The following is a 15,716-nucleotide window of genomic DNA, read 5'->3' as shown; positions in this document are numbered from 1 at the left end:
GATTGCTTCTGTCCCCCCTCTTGGTGCTCCCCCTATTCCTCAGCTTACCAGACCCCTCTTTCTCTCTGTATCTTAACTATGCTTGTCTCCCTGCTGCACCTCAACACCCCTGTCTTCCAGCTCCTGAGCTGCACTCAGGTCCCTTGCCTGAGGGTGGGGAGCCCCCTCCCACCCTCCCTCCGTCTCCTGGAATCCTCTCTACTCTGCCACTCCCCTCTGCGGCTGACCTCACTGCCCCTCACCGGGCAGGCGTCTTTCTGCTCTGCACGGCTGACAGGCTGGATGCGAAGGATTTGGCCTTTTCCCGCACACGCTGGCTCCACACTCTCCCTGCCTGGCCCTCTCCTTAGCTGCTACTGCTCTTGAGAGGAGTCCTGGGTATTCCTCACTCCTCTGTTCTGTTGTCCACCTTGGGTCCCGGCCCATCATCACGATCAATAACTGACAGCCGGGTGATGGATGACATCTTTCTTTCCCTCCATAAACTAAAACCCAACTGACACTAGTTCGTTTATATCTGAATTGCCCTCATCATTCAGACATGATTGGACAAAGCTGGATCACGACAAAACCTGGCTAATTCTCCTCTGCAAGCGAAGCTTGAGCCGCACTCCCTCCCTCCGTCCACCCTTCCCAGGGTCCCTGTGGCTGGGAGAAGAGGCCAAATCACCCTGCTCATAACAACAAAAGTTATGGCCATCTTCATCCCTGGAATGGGATTCTTGAGTAGCTTTTCTTTTTCACCCAGCTTTCCTTTTTCTTTTTTTTTTTTAAATTGGTGCATTGTAGTCATCTATTGTAATAAGGTACAAGGTGGTAGAGACATACATGCACACATCACTCTTTTAGCCCTTCCCAATTCCCACCCCATTCCCTCCCCCTCCGTCCTGCTCATGTCTGACTTTGACATGTTGGTGAATGTGCATGAAAGAGTTTTTCTCTTCCCCCTTCCATCCCCCTCAGGCCACCTTCTTTGCTCATCTATGGTCAGGTTTTCTGGAATAATCATGTAAAGTATGTGATTGTGCCATCCAGCCGCGCCATCTTTCCTCAGTGGACCCAGAGCAAATTCTTTAGAAAATAATTTTTTTTTAGAAAAATAAAAATTGGTAGTTTTCGGTAGATTTTTTTTTTTTTTGACAAAACAAGTCTCTTCTGTTAGCAGAATGATGGTGGTGGCGGTGGTGGTAAAGCGTGTGGAACATATAGATGGCCAAAGTTGGCCAGAACTGCTTCCGCTTCCTTCTCCTCCATAACTGTGTGTAGACACAAACAGTTTGAGCCTCTTATTTCCTCCCAGGCCAGAGTGTGTCGCCCCAATCTGCATTGTTGGTCGGTCTCGTTGGTGTCAAAGCTTTCCTGCTGCGGTGGTCACCTGTGGACATGCACGCTTCTTGCTGGATGGTAACACTTTTTCCCACGTTGGGATGAGCTCACCTGGTCTGGAGTCAGGTCAGCTGCTCGTCTCCTTCTATGCTTTCACTGAGTCAGGTCAATACAAATGTTTTGTTGGGCACACATTGAAACAAACCCATGAGGGCGTAGAGAAAAAAACTTGCTTGAATTATCTTATTTCCATGGCATCAAATAGCCCAAGTGATTTGAATGTTCCCCCTCTCAATGGACAGGATTGGCTTAGTGTTTGGCACCCAGGAAGCATAAATACAAAGTAAAGCTTCAGAAATTTCAAAGATCTTCCACACCCAAGCCTATAAATACCACCTCTGTCCTGACGGTCCCCAATTTGCTTCTCCACCAAGGACCTCATCTCAGTGCTCCAGTCTCCCGTGTCCAGCCACTTGGTTGGCATCTCCGTGTGGATATTGCACACACATCCTAAACCCACGTCTCTAATGGAGGCCTGGATGTTTTGCTGGACCATCCCTCCTCCAATCATCCCACTTCAGCAGATAGCATGATTATTTATATGGTCCCATGCCCTGATTTTTCCCTCTTCATTCTGCCTTCCTCCTGCCCCATAACTAATTCATCAACTAGTCCTGTTGATTTCTACTTCCAGAATGTAGGTCAAGTCTCCTGGCTCCTCTTTCCCTTGCCTCCCATCACTGTTGGCCTTGACAGGCACCCCCCTCTGGATGCTGTGAGAGCCTCCCAGTAGGGTCTCCTGCTTCATAGCTTGCTCTCTGACTCATTCTCCACACAGCGGTCTTCCTACAAGTAAAATCTGAGCCCATCACTCTCCTTGCAAAAACTTGTCATTGAATTCCTATTGTACTTCAAGTAAAATCAGAATGTATTTTGATTGCTAAGACCTCTGATTAGCTCTGCGGCCCTATCTTTCCCCACACTCTAGCCTCAGTGGCTTTAACCTGTTCCTGGGTCACACTAGCCTCTCTCCCAACCCAAAGCTCTTGCTCGTACAGTTACCTTTGTCATGAATATCATCATTTCTCCGACTACAGAGCTGACTCTTTTATAGGGTCTCAGTTTCAAAGCCACCTCTAATGGAAAAATGTTCCTCACCACTTACGGCTGATTGGAAGAACTTGGAGGAAAAAAGATGTATTTCAGCTTGTAGTTTCTGAGGATTCAGTCCATGGTCAGTTAGCTCCAAAGTAGAAACATTATGGCAGAAGGTGTGTGGCAGAGGAAGGCTGCTCGGCTCATAGCAGCCAGGAAGGAGAGAGAGGGGGGGGGGAGGATGTCAGGGACAGAAATAATTCCCAAGGCCATGCCTCTGGTGACCCACTTTCTCCAGCCATGCCTCACCTGCCTGTCATTTTCAACACTTCCAAGCAAGTCCATTCAAGTAAATAATCTTTCAAGTGAATTAATCCACTGAGGTCAGTACCCTCATGATCCAATCTTCCCCCTTCTGAGCACTGCTGCATTGCCTAACACATGAGCTCTTGGGGGCAATTCCCAATCCAAACCATTACATCTCTCCATGTGAAGATTTTCTCTGTCCACTTTGAGCTTCTCTATTGCAGCTCCCTATTTGTTTTACTGGTAGGACTCTCTGTTTTGATCATGTGTGTGTGTGTGGGGCTTGCTGCCTGGACCATGAGTTCAGGCAGGGGAAGGCCATGTCTGTCTTGTTCACCATGGTATCCCCAGGCAGAGTGCTGGGCCCATTGAATTCAACCCATGATAAATGTATGTTGCATTTACACTGAAGACCTACAGAATGGGGCTAGTATAATACTGTTTGGTTTATCATACTCGGTTAAAACAGACTACCAGGTAGAAGTGTTATGTAGCTTATACATACCCTAGAGTATAATATCAATGATGTAAGTCGTTATCTTAGTACAGGGAGAGAGAGAAGTATGGGGAAAAGGCATTAAACTTGGTTAAAAACAAAAAGCACCCTTGCTCTTCTAATTATAGAAGAGTTTCTAAGCCAACGGCAGTGACCATGGGTAAGTTTGTGATATACATTTCCTTTTTTTCCCCTTGGCTGGAAAGAAGCTTACAGGTAAACGTGGGACTCAACTGCCATGCAAATATTAGCTAAAATATGATGTTAAAAATAGATAATGTTAGCCGGATGTGGTGGCGCACGCTTGTAATCTTAGCACTTGGGAGGTGAGACAGGAGGACCACACAGGTTCAAAGCCAGCCTCAGCTACTGAGTGAGGCTCTCAACAACTTAGTGAGACCTTGTTTCCAAATAAAGTATAAAATAGGTCTGAGAGTATAGCCCGGAGGTAGAAAAGCCCCTGGTTTCCACCCCCGGTACCACACACGCACACAAAATAGATAATGTTAGCGAGGCGTGGTGGCGCACGCTTGTAATCCCAACATTTGGGAGGCTGAGACAGGAGAATCGTGTTTCAAGGACAGCCTCAGCTACTCAATGAGGCCCTTTGAAACTCAGTGAGACCCTGTTTCAAAATAAAGAATAAAAAAATAGGGCTGGGGGTATAGCTCAGAGGTAGAATGCCCCTGAGTTCAATCCCTAGTTCTGAAAAAAGAAAATTGGATAATGTTATATAAAAATATGTAGCACCCTGTTTGACACAGAGAAAGTCCTAAATTACATACTAATGTCATATATATATATATATATATATATATATATATTACATATAGTCTTAATTTTATATCTTTATCTATTTATTTTATTGGTATATTGTAACCATACATCATTATGAGGTACAGAATGGTAGAGGGAGACATACATGCCCACATCCCATATTAAGCCCTTCCCCAATTCCCACCCCTCTTCCCTTCTTGAGTTTGGCTTACTGACTGACTCTGATGCTGTGAATGTATGTCATGTGTATTAGGTGCGTCCCTCTTCCCTCTTCCATCTCCCTCAGTTAGGTCACCTTCTTTACTCATCTAAGGTTTCTCCTTCTTTGTCTAGAGTCCTTCCTGTGTTTTATTTTCTCCATAGCTTATGCATTTTAAAGAGAACACCTGAATTTTCACTTTTTGCGATTGGCTAATCTCACTTAGCATAATATTCTCCAGTTCCATCCATTTTCCTGCAAATGACATAATTTTGTTCTTCTTTATGGCTGAGTAAAATTCCATTGTGTACATATCCCACAGTTTTGTAATCCATTCATCTGTGGATGGACATCTCGGCTGGTTCCATAGTTTGGCGATTGTGAATTGTGCAGCTCACGGTGGCCGGATTTTTGTTAGATCATGGATATCTGAAGCCCCTCTCACACAGTGGTGGCCAGAAATTGCTCTCATATCATGGAGGATGGAAGCCCCTGTCGCACCATGGAGGACGAAAGTTGTTCTCACATCATGGAGGATGGAGGTTGTTCTCATGTCATGGTGGCCGCAAGCCCTTGCTATATCATGGATGCTGGAAGCTGCTCTCTCACATCATGGAGGCCAGGAGCCACTCTCACATCGTGGTGGAAAGAAGCCACTCTCATATCGTGGATGCCAGAATTTGTTCTCACATTGCAGTGTCTGGAAGCCACTGTTAGATCATGGTGGCCGGAAACCGCTCTCACATCATGGTGGCCAGGAGTTGCTCTCATACCATGGTGGCCGGAAGCCCCTGTCATATTACAGAGGCCGAAGTCGCTTTCATATCCTGGTGGCTGGAAGTCTCTCTCACATCATGGAGGCTGAAGCTGTTCCCACGTCATGGAGGATGGAAGCTACGCTCACCTATCTTTATTATTTTTTATGGTGGACCACCTCATATACTATTGAAAGCAAAAAAAAAAAAAAAAAAAAAAAGATTTGTTTTTTAATACCATAAAAATAAAACAAAATTATTCAAAATAGCCAAGCAGTGGAAGTTACCCATTGTTTATCAACTGGCGAATGGTTAAATTATATTAAATAAATTATATAAATTATATATGTAAAATAAATTATATATGTATATTCATACCAGGGAATATTATTTGGTAACAAAAAAGAAGCATTGATACATACAGCAACATAAATGAAGTTTGAAAGCATGATGCTAAGCCGGGCGTGGTGGCGCACGCTTGTAATCCCCGCGCTTGGGAGGCGGAGACAGGAGGATCGCGCAGTTTCGAAGCCAGCCGCGCTGGCGTAAGAGACCCTGTTTCAAAAATATAAAATAGGTCTGGGAGTGTAGCCCGGAGGAAGAAGGGCTTCCAGGAACCCCAGTACCACCAAAAAAAAAAAAAAAAAAAAAAAAAAGAAAGCATGATGCTAGTATAAGAACACACACTGTGTGAATCCATTTTATGATATATCCAGAATAAGCGAATCCATAGAGACCGAGAGCTTACTGGTCGCTTAATGGTTTGGTGGGACTGGAGAGAGACTGCTGATGGATATGGAGTTTCCATTTGGGATAATGAAAATGTTCTAAAATGGATGGCCGTGATGGATGGACAACTTTTTGAATATCCTAAAGAGCAGTGAATTATATTTTCAGTGGGCGAATTCTAATGGTATATGAGTTATATTTCAATGAAGCTGCTAAAATTAATTAATTTATTAAATTAAATGATGACGGCATGACTGAACAGGCAATGAGAGGGGCTTTGTATCACATGCCAGCCTTGATTAGGCTTGGATAACGGATCCGTCCTGCCCCTCTCTCTCCTTCCTTTCCCGACTCCCTGCTCAAATCTTTTCTCAGGATTTTTTTCTTTTTTGGAACTCCGACTCAAAGATGAATCAGCTGTGGCCTCTATCCTCTAGGAGCTAAGGTTAGATGGGGGCAGAACAGGGTGGACACAAAACCTGGAAGGGGACAGAGACAGAGCAGAGCTCACTGGGTGCACGCTTAGTATCAGGGGATTCTGGTGGGGCGGGATGTCTGTGTGGAGAAACCTTTTCCAGCCCTTAAGTATGGTTTTACTTTTCATTTCTTCTAGGACTTCTGCAGACAAGACTCTGTGGGGTGCTGGGGGTTACTGAGATGAATAAGAGACTGTGTCCCTAAAGGCTGAAATAGGGCACAGGAATCTGTGATGGCAGCCTGGCAGGGCAGGTGTTGGGCACCGGGGAGTGGGGGATGGGGGCTCTTCAGGCAAACTTTCCTGGGACATTATGCTGGAAGGAAAACAAGACACTGCTTGGCTTGGCAGAGCGGGCTCAGGCCTTTTTTTGTAGGCAGCTTGGTTTGGGGCAAGCCAAGTAGCTTTTCTGACCTGCTACTGGCCTAACAAGGGCAGATTACAGTGTGGTGGCTTCTCCCAGGCCAGAGGATCTGGCTGTGAACACCTGGCTGGGAGTGTCTTTCGGGCAGCGTGGGGCCCTCTCCCGTCTGGCATGGGTGAGGTGCTGAGCAGGCGCCCTCTTCCCAAGCTGCGTGGTGGACTGAGCTTGGCAGGCCCAGCTTCTGCCAGACGCTGGGCTCTGTGGGATGCTCACCACTAGAGGGAGCGCCACGTCGTTCTCTGCCTGAGCTCTCAGGGCTGCAGACCAGCTTGGGCTGCAGCCAGGGTTTGGGGGGTTCCTGGGAAACTGGCTCCCTTCCCCTTTGCCCTTTCCATTTAAAGACTTCTTAGAAGAAGTTGGGTCTTATAAGCCTTAGTGCTGTTTGGTAGAATTTTCAGAACTCTGTTTGCAGGCACGGGATCTGGGGTGCAGTCTCAGGCCCGTGCCTACCTGGGGTGGCCTGGTGAGGGAAAGGATTCCAGTAAAGAGAATCTGTCCTCAACTTCCTGGACACACAAACCTGAGAGATGAAGGAGGTTGTGTTTTCCTGTGTGCGGTCAGGCCGGCCTTCAGAGCTACAGAAGACGAGTCCCTTGGTTCGGGGGCAATGGCTCAGCTCTGTGCCGTTCTGGAAGAGCACATTAGCATTTAGTTGGAAGAAAGAGACAGAGGAGTGAGGAGACAGGCTGGAGGGACATGGGGCTGGAGTTAGAGGCCTGGAAAGAGGAGAGCTGGCTCCTGAGACCTTGACCATGGGGCCAGTGGGATGGATGGGCATGGTGGGTGGGTCTGGGGCCAGCACTGTAATGTGTCAAGATGAGCTTTGCAATGCCTCTTGGCCAGGTGCTAGATAAAGGCAGCAGACGGTGACTTGCTGATGCCCCTAATTCCTGGCCTGCTAGGCTCTCCCTGGTTCAAGTTGTGCTGCCTTTCTGATGTGGCTGTCCTTTTTGGAAGCAGGGCTGACACTGGATAGCATGTTCAGAGAATAAGCTCTGGTCCTTGGCCCTCACCATCAGAGCCATTAGGTCTTGAACCCACATCCCAGACCTCTTCTGACCAGGCCCTGCTATGAATGATGGAGGCTTGGTGCCCATTTTCTCCCTGCAGTGCAGTATCTTGGGTCAGGTGGATGGACCCTTGTTAGCCACTAGGCGCAGGCAGCAGGTGTGCAGGGTACACGCTGGGGCCTGCATGTCTGCCCACAGCCCCCAAAAGCGGCAGGAGATGATGCCCCATCTGCAGCGTAGTGGGTCAGAGTGGGTCTGCTGAGGCTCCTGTCATTGCCGCGGTTCATGCTGGTGATTACCATGGTTACCTAGAGGCTGGAAGCTCTGACAGCCAGAGGCAGAGTGGGAGAAGGATGGCCTCCCAGCCTCCCTGGCCGGCGGCTTCTCCTGCAAGAGCCTGGGCTACAGAATCATCCTGCTGGGGTTCAGCTGACCTGTGCATCATCTGCCACGAAGTGTCAGGTGCCTTTGGGGCACCCTGTGCCGAACACATTGAGTGAAAGGGGGCCCTGCCCTGGCCCTGCTCAATCTCCAGAGGATAGGGAAGGAGGAAGGGGGGAGGCCGGGTTGGTCCTTGGAGCTCAGCGTGAGAGGAAGGACAGGTCTAGAGAGCACGGTGGTGCGCTCACACGGACCCTGAGAACCTAGGGACTTCACTCTGGTCCTGGGCTCCCTGGGCCAATGTGGGGCCATCTCTGGCCCCTCATCACATAGGGAGCTGGCCAGGGAGCCTGACCATCTGCTTGGCCAGTGGTTACCGAATCCACCTCCTGCCAGATCCTCATTTCCCCCTCTGCAAAGTGGGGGCAATGATTACTAGCCTCCCCTCATCCATTCATGTCTGTGGGAAGGATTTTAAAATGATTAATTTTGTGTTTTGAAATGAGCTGAGAGTTCTCCAGTGTTTGGAGAAAAGGCCTTATTTATTGTTACTATCAACACCTTCTTTGCTACCTTGCCAGCGCTGCAGGAACCTAGAATCGCATTATGTCCTTGAGAAGATGGGGCCCTGCCAGGCTGCCCCATCCCAGTCTTGGGGGTTCCTATGAAGGCCAGGGGAGCTTCATCTGAGCTCCGAGGGGATGCCAGGACCAGAGGGAGGGGGAGCAGGACCTCAGGTCTAATGCCACAACAGAAGCCTATGGTATGGTTCTCAAACAGGGTGCCTCACCGGAGCAGAAGCTGTGGAGGAGCAGGTGGGTCTGCCTGACTTTGAGAAGGCTGGTTTGGAAGCCCTCTTGTTATTTTACTTTAAAGACAAGAAAAACACAGACATGCAAAAAATGAAGAGAGAAAATGAAATCAGTTACATTAAGTTAATACCATTTGGAACCTGGTTACTGACTGTCTAATGGAAAGGTCCCTTTGAGTATGGAAGGGGTGAATACACTCAAACACTATAAACTTAGTAACAGGTGCCAGACATTCCCCCTCTCTCCAACATGCATACAAGCACTCTCCTGCTATATTATCATTAAAGATAGGGTAGTGCTACATGGATTGATCTAGAACTTATTTACCCCTCCTAAAAAATATAATGGAGACTGGTAAATGGAAACACCTTCTCAGTAATTTGGGTTTGGCCCCCTGAAGTCTGTGTGTGGTTCAGCCAAAGTCAGTAGACTTAAGTCAGGAAGCAGTAGGGCAGGGCTTGAGGGGGGGCCCCTCTGAGGCTGGGTGGGAGAGGAGGTGAAGGAGGGCACAGGGCGACACCCAGCATCCTCCGCTACCCACTGCTATTTCCAGCTTTGCTCTCTGCAAAAGCCGAGCCTGCTCCTGGGCCTGGTTCCGGGTCCTCACTGCCTTTTCCCAGAATGCCTTACACCTCCAGGCAGACCACCCACTGAGAAAGACCTAAAGGGGAGACCTGTCTAGATCTAGATCTCTGTCTGCATTTCTGCCTAGCTGTCAGCTGAGCCTCCATGTACATGCGGGGCCTTCCTTATTTGTGATAACTCTTAGCCCATAGTTGTCCATAGCATTTTCTGTGCTGACAATCCCCCCTTATCTGAATCCTGAGCTCCTTGGAGCTGGGCTGAGCTTGCTGATAGCCACACAGCCTCTCCGTACTGCTTGGGCCCACATGGCGGCAGTGGTGGTGGTGGGTGCCGGGGCGGGGGGGGGGGCAGAAGGTGGAAGCGATGTGATCCTGGTGTAGCCCTGGACCACCACTCATGTGGTCATGAATGACAAGCTGATGAGCCGGAAGACACGGAGACAGACCTTGTCCTCCCAGGTTGGACGAGACCTACCCCAGGAGTGTGGCCTGCAGACAGGTGGTGCCTCTTACTGCCTGTTAGGATGGACACGCTTACTTCCAGTCCCCTGGGGGTATGGCTCTGCACACCTGTTACTCATCACACAGGATCTGTTCCCAGCCACTGGACTATTTGTTCTTGAAAAAGGCCCCGGAAGACCCTGCTTTTAGATTTCTTCTGTAGCCAGGTGTGGTGGCATATGCTTGTAATCCCAGTACTTGGGAGGCTGAGATAGGAGGATGGTGCAGCTTCGAAGCCAGCCTCAGCTACTTAATGAGCCTCTCAACAACTTAGTGAGATCCTGTTTCCAAATAAAGTATGTAAAAAATAGGTCTGGGAGTGTAGCCTGGAGATAGAAGGCCCCTGGGTTTAATTCCCAGTAACACACACACACACACACACACACACACACACACACACACACGTTCTTCTGTAGCTAGGCATGCTGGTGCACACTTGTAATCCCAGTACTTGGGAGGCTGAGACAGGAGGATCACAAGTTCTTGGCCAGCCTCAACTACTTAGTGAGGCCCTCTGCAACTAAGTGAGACCATGTTTCAAAATTAAAAAAAAAAAAATAGGGCTGGGTTTGTAGCTTGGAGGTAGAATGCCCCTGGGTTGAACCCCAGTACCTCAAGATAAATAAATAAATAAATAAATAAATAAAGTTCTTCTGTGATACTTGAATGCTTTCTGTACAGTGGTCATCTGCTGTTTAGCTGGTTATTGTCACACTCTTTCTTGGCCTGAATAAAGGCCTGGAGCGAGTGCTGCTACCGTGGTTTCTCTAGAAGGAAGGCTGGCTTGTTGGCCAATTGGCTGGATCTAGGGGGACAAAATTAACGAAGAGAAACTTGGGACAAAGGTAAGATTCTTCAATTAGGTCTTCCCTCCATAAAAACCTGCACAGATACAGGTGCAGGGAATGCTGGGGATGCTGGTTGCTCAGGATCGGGTGACATTATACAGGTATCTGATTCAAGGACCCTGACGGCTTCCTGCAGATCTCAGGGTATGTGATGCTCTGTCCACAACCAGCAAGGCCTGCAAATCTGCTGCCTTCTGTTGGGTCTCATCTCCCCTGCTCTCCATGGCCTGCCTCAACTTCCCGAATATCCCAGGCTCTGTCTCAAGCTGGGGCCCTGCCCTGGCCAGCCAGTTCCTTTAGTGCTCTGGACCTCTTTGGCCAGCCTCCTTCCTGTGTGTTGGATCTCAGCCCAGATGTCACCTTTTTCAAGAAGACTTCCCTGGCTACTTACCGTATCTGAAGTCGTCCCTGTCTTTCTATATAACTTTTGGACTCGTTACTTACTATCTGTCTCTCCGTATAGCCTTCATGGAAACCAGGATCATGTCACATTTATTCACCAAGGTGTCCCCAGTATCTAGGGGGGTGTGAGGTGTTTAGAAGGTGTTCAATTACTAGTGGCCAGGTGAATAGTTTAGCAATGTGTATAAGCATGTTCTTGCCTGTAGGCGACTTTACGCTCATCCTGAGTAAGAAATAACCTGTCAATCTCTGACTGATGTTCTGGAGCTCTGGGCACAGTTCTGGGTTCACAGACACAATTGCAAAATGGCCCACGTTTGGAGAGAATGGTGACTCGGAAGCATGGACTTTAAGGAAGAGAAACTCGGTGTTGTTGTTCTTTCACTTGGAGAAGAGAAGACCGGATCCCCAAGAGCTGTCCAGATTCCTCAGGCTCTGCCACAACGAGGAAGGAAAAGACTCACTCTGGGTGTGTAGAGTAGGTTGATGGAGGAAGGTCATCACTGGAGTTGGCTCTCTCTTCCTTCCTCTCTCTCTCTCTCTCTCTCTCTCTCTCTCTCTCTCTCTCTCTCCCTCTCTCCCTCTCTCCCTCTCTCTCCTCTGTCCCTCCCTCCTTTTTGGCATTCGTGGAGGACTGGATCGTTATTTCGTTATTGAACAAATATTGACTCAATATCTGCTCTTTCCGCCCCTCAGGATGGTGATCCCTTATCTATCTCACTCACTTTGAAGTGAGTAGAAGTGTCCCGTGGTCAAGAATGTTCCTGATTGTCCCCTGGTGCTCCACTTTACCAGGAGATGACTTTCCTCTGCAAAGCATGAGTGGAGAGAAATCCATGTTTGCTGTTGGAAGGCACCGAGATCTGGGGGTTATTGTTACACAGCATCATCACAGCAATTGACTGATGGGTGCTCATGGTATTCTTCACATGCAGCTACTCTGGGGCTCAGGTCTTTTTGCAGAGGGCTTCAGGTTGAGATGCTTACTCTGCCACATGCCATTGCGGAATCAGGGTTTAGCGAACAGTTGTATTTTTCCCTCCTTCATATCCCTTTCCATGGCCTCTTTGGGGAATGCGCATCTTTTATATTTGCAGGAAAATGAGCCACATTAAAAAAAATCCACCTCCTCCCAGTAAGCCATTTCTACCCTCTCTCGGTCCAGTCTTGGGGCTGACAAGGGCTGCTCTTGTGCTGGAAGACGTCAGGTTTCTGAGCAGGACTGAGAGGACGGAACTCAGAGAGAAGAGGAGGCTTTGACGCTGCAGCAGCGGGGGCGAAGGCTCAGCGGCAGAGTCCTCCAAGAACAGAAAAGAGAAGCAGCCGAATGCTCATGCGTTGGGAGGCCATTGCAAGCCCCAACTGGCATGTTCTTTGTGATGTCAGGGAAGCACCCCTACCTCCAACCCACCCAGCACAGATGTGCGTGCGGGAACGTGGCTTCTAAAACACCTTTGCCTCTTATCTCCCCGGCCTCTCCCTCTGAAATGAAATCTCAGACAGTTGGATGGGGTTTGATGTAGGGAACATTAAGCAGATACAGGTTCAGGCAGAAACAGAACAGAAGGAGTCAAAAGCCCTGGAGAAAAGCATGAATGGGCTTGGAGAGGACAAAATAAAATAGCAGAGACATTTATACGGGTCTCCCCTACCTCTCAGAACAAAACAATTACGAGATAAGAGAGGCATGGATGAGAGGAAATTCTTTCATTTTTCACATTGCAATCTACAGAGATCCAATAGCCTGTTTATGAAGAACAATAAAGAAGATACATGAACTCAGTAAAGAGGTTGTTACAAATATATCGGATGGTTTTGAAAGGCCAGGGTTTTCTCCCCGCTTTTGGATAAAGCTGTCAGCTAAGTATTAAAAGATTTTTTTTTTTGGCTTTTTTTTTCCCCTCGAAAAGCAATAACTGGCACCGACAGTTTGTTACAATTGGCAGAAAGAGTTATCACTTTTATTTAGGATTTGGAAATGCAATCAAAGAGGGGCAGATTGGAGCTTGAATTAAATGAAGCTTAAACAAGCAAAAAGAAAAATCTCGGCTGGTCTTTTAAACAAACAAACACAAAAATTGCAGCTTCTTGTTGTTAATTTCAAGCTATAAAGAATTTGACACCCGTGCTTGAAAAAATGGTGCCAACCAGAGCAGTTGCTACTTTTTAAGTACTGAATGTTCTGATCATTTTTTTAAAAGTAAAAACCCATTGATTTTTGGAAACTCTTTGGTGAGACCTGCCCAGCCATTTACATGGGAAACGACAGTGAAGTTTTCTCCCGTTGGTGTTAGAACAAATTATTTCTTTCTAGGATAATTTAAATAAATGGAAGAGCTGGGGGATCAGTTCTGTTGAGCTACTTTTTTTTTTTTTACATTTGCTCTGTTTTTATAATTTTTGAATACCACATTCCCTTCTGAAGTTGTGAAAATATCCCTACCTAAGAGTTGGCCTTATTAATGTTATTATTTCAATTTAGTTTTGATTCATCCTGATGCAGAAAGTCTTCATCTTATCTGGTAATCTCCCCTGTCCAGATCACAGCTCTAAGACTCAGGATGGAAAAGTTAGATGTTCCCTGAGAAGACAGAAAGAGATGTCACAAAGTGTTAGTCCTGCATCGCAGGGATTTAATAATTTTACCTACAGGCCTGTGGACTCATTCAAGACTTCAATTTCAAGAAGGGCTGCGCTCTTGTTTTAAAACCCAGTGTGAATTAGACTTGAGGAGAGATGCTTCTGTGGGCTGGGGCAGTGACCACGGGAAGTGACAGCGGACAGCCTGGTAATCAGAGGCACAGACACCACAAAGCATATAGGAACTCACAGATGTGGCAAGAGGAAACCATGCAGACCCCATCCTGTTCTCTTAATGAAACAATACTACAATAAAGGGAACATTTTTAATCCATAACTTTGGATGGAAGCAGCTAGCCTCTTCTGAGTAGAAGTAAAATACTTTAAAACAAGTATTTACTTGCCCAAGCCTTGCTTTGGCCTTGGGGGGCCATGGGAATGAATTTATGGTACTTTCCTGTGTCACCAGGGAAGGGGCAATGGCTTCCCTGGATTGCCACTTGGTTTTGTCAATAACACCCTCCCTCTGGGCCATGCCCAGCACTGAGCCCCCTGCCTGTTCGCCTGGTTGGGGCCCTGCCTAACTGCCTTTTGCTGACTTAGAACATCTCTCTGGCCCTAGAATATGAGTTTTAAGGGACCTTGAACAGATTTTTAAAGTATGTGTTTTATTGATGTGTTATAATCCGGCATCATATTGAGGTTAGTATGTTAGAAGCATACATACACAGCACCGGGCACATTTCCTTCTGGATCCTGCCCCACTCTCTCCTCCTCCCCATTCATAATCTTAAAATGGGCACTGATAGCTTCATGGATGTATGTAGGATTGTTTAAACCATTTTCTTCATTCAAATATCCCCTCTTCTTGTCCTATCTCCCAAGTCACCTCCCACGCTTCTACAGGCATCTCTCCTCATTTATCTGAGGTCTCTTTTGTTTCCCGGATTTTCTCTAGATTACACATTATGAGGGAAAACACATGGCCCTTCACTTTCTGAGACTGACTAATCTTACCATAATATTGTCTAGTTCCGTCCGTTTTCCTGCAAATGACATAATTTTCATTTTCTTTACGAATGAGTAAAAATTCCATCGTGTGTGCCCACAGTTTTGCAACCCATTCATCTGTTGATGGAACACCTAAGCTGCTTTCATAGTTTGCTAACTGTGAATTTCGCTTCCATATACATAGGTATGCATGTATCGCTATAATCTGACTTCAATTCCTTTGGAAAGATACCCGGGAGTGGCATAGCTGGGTCATATGGTGGTTCCATTCCTTGTCTTCTCAGGAGCCCCCACACTGATCTCCACAGTGACTGTACCAGTTTGCAGTCCCACCAACAGTGTAGGAGGGTTCCTATTTCCCCACATTTTCATCATCATTATTACTGCTTGTGTTCTTGCTGATTGTCATTCTAAATGAAATTAGGTGGGATCTCAGTGTTGACTCCCATGAAGACTGGATGGAGGAATGCTTTCTCTACCCTTTCGTAATGGCACTGAATAGAAATCATTTAAGAGAGTTTTTGTTTTTTAAGCTAAAATTCCCTAATGTTCAGAGACGAACATGCGGGCTTTGTAAACATGCATAACTCATCGTCACAGACCACCCATTCCCTTTTAGTGTCAAATGGTCCACATGGGAGCATTCGGTTATAGGTAGAGACATGGTAGGCAGAAACCACACAAGCCACATCTTACTCCTTCAATGAAACAACGTACTTTAACCATAACTTTTTTTTTTTTTTTTTTAGTGGTACTGGGGCTCCTGGAAACCCTTCTACCTCTGGGCTACACTCCTAGACCTACTTTTTTTATAGTTTTTTTTTAAAATTTGGAAACAGGGTCTCTTAAGCCAGCGAGGCTGGCTTTGAACCTGCGCGATCCTCCTGTCTCCACCTCCCAAACGCGGGGATTACAAGCGTGCGCCACCATGCCCGGCCTACTCATACCTTTTTATAGAGGCACTTGATATTTAAATCCAGAAGAATATGTTGGCTTGGAGTCACA

The sequence above is a fragment of the Muscardinus avellanarius genome, assembly GCF_963383645.1.
Source record: "Muscardinus avellanarius genome assembly, chromosome: 15".
Lineage (NCBI taxonomy): Eukaryota > Metazoa > Chordata > Mammalia > Rodentia > Gliridae > Muscardinus > Muscardinus avellanarius.
The sequence above is the reverse complement of the archived record's forward strand: the minus strand, read 5'-3'. Positions refer to the sequence as shown.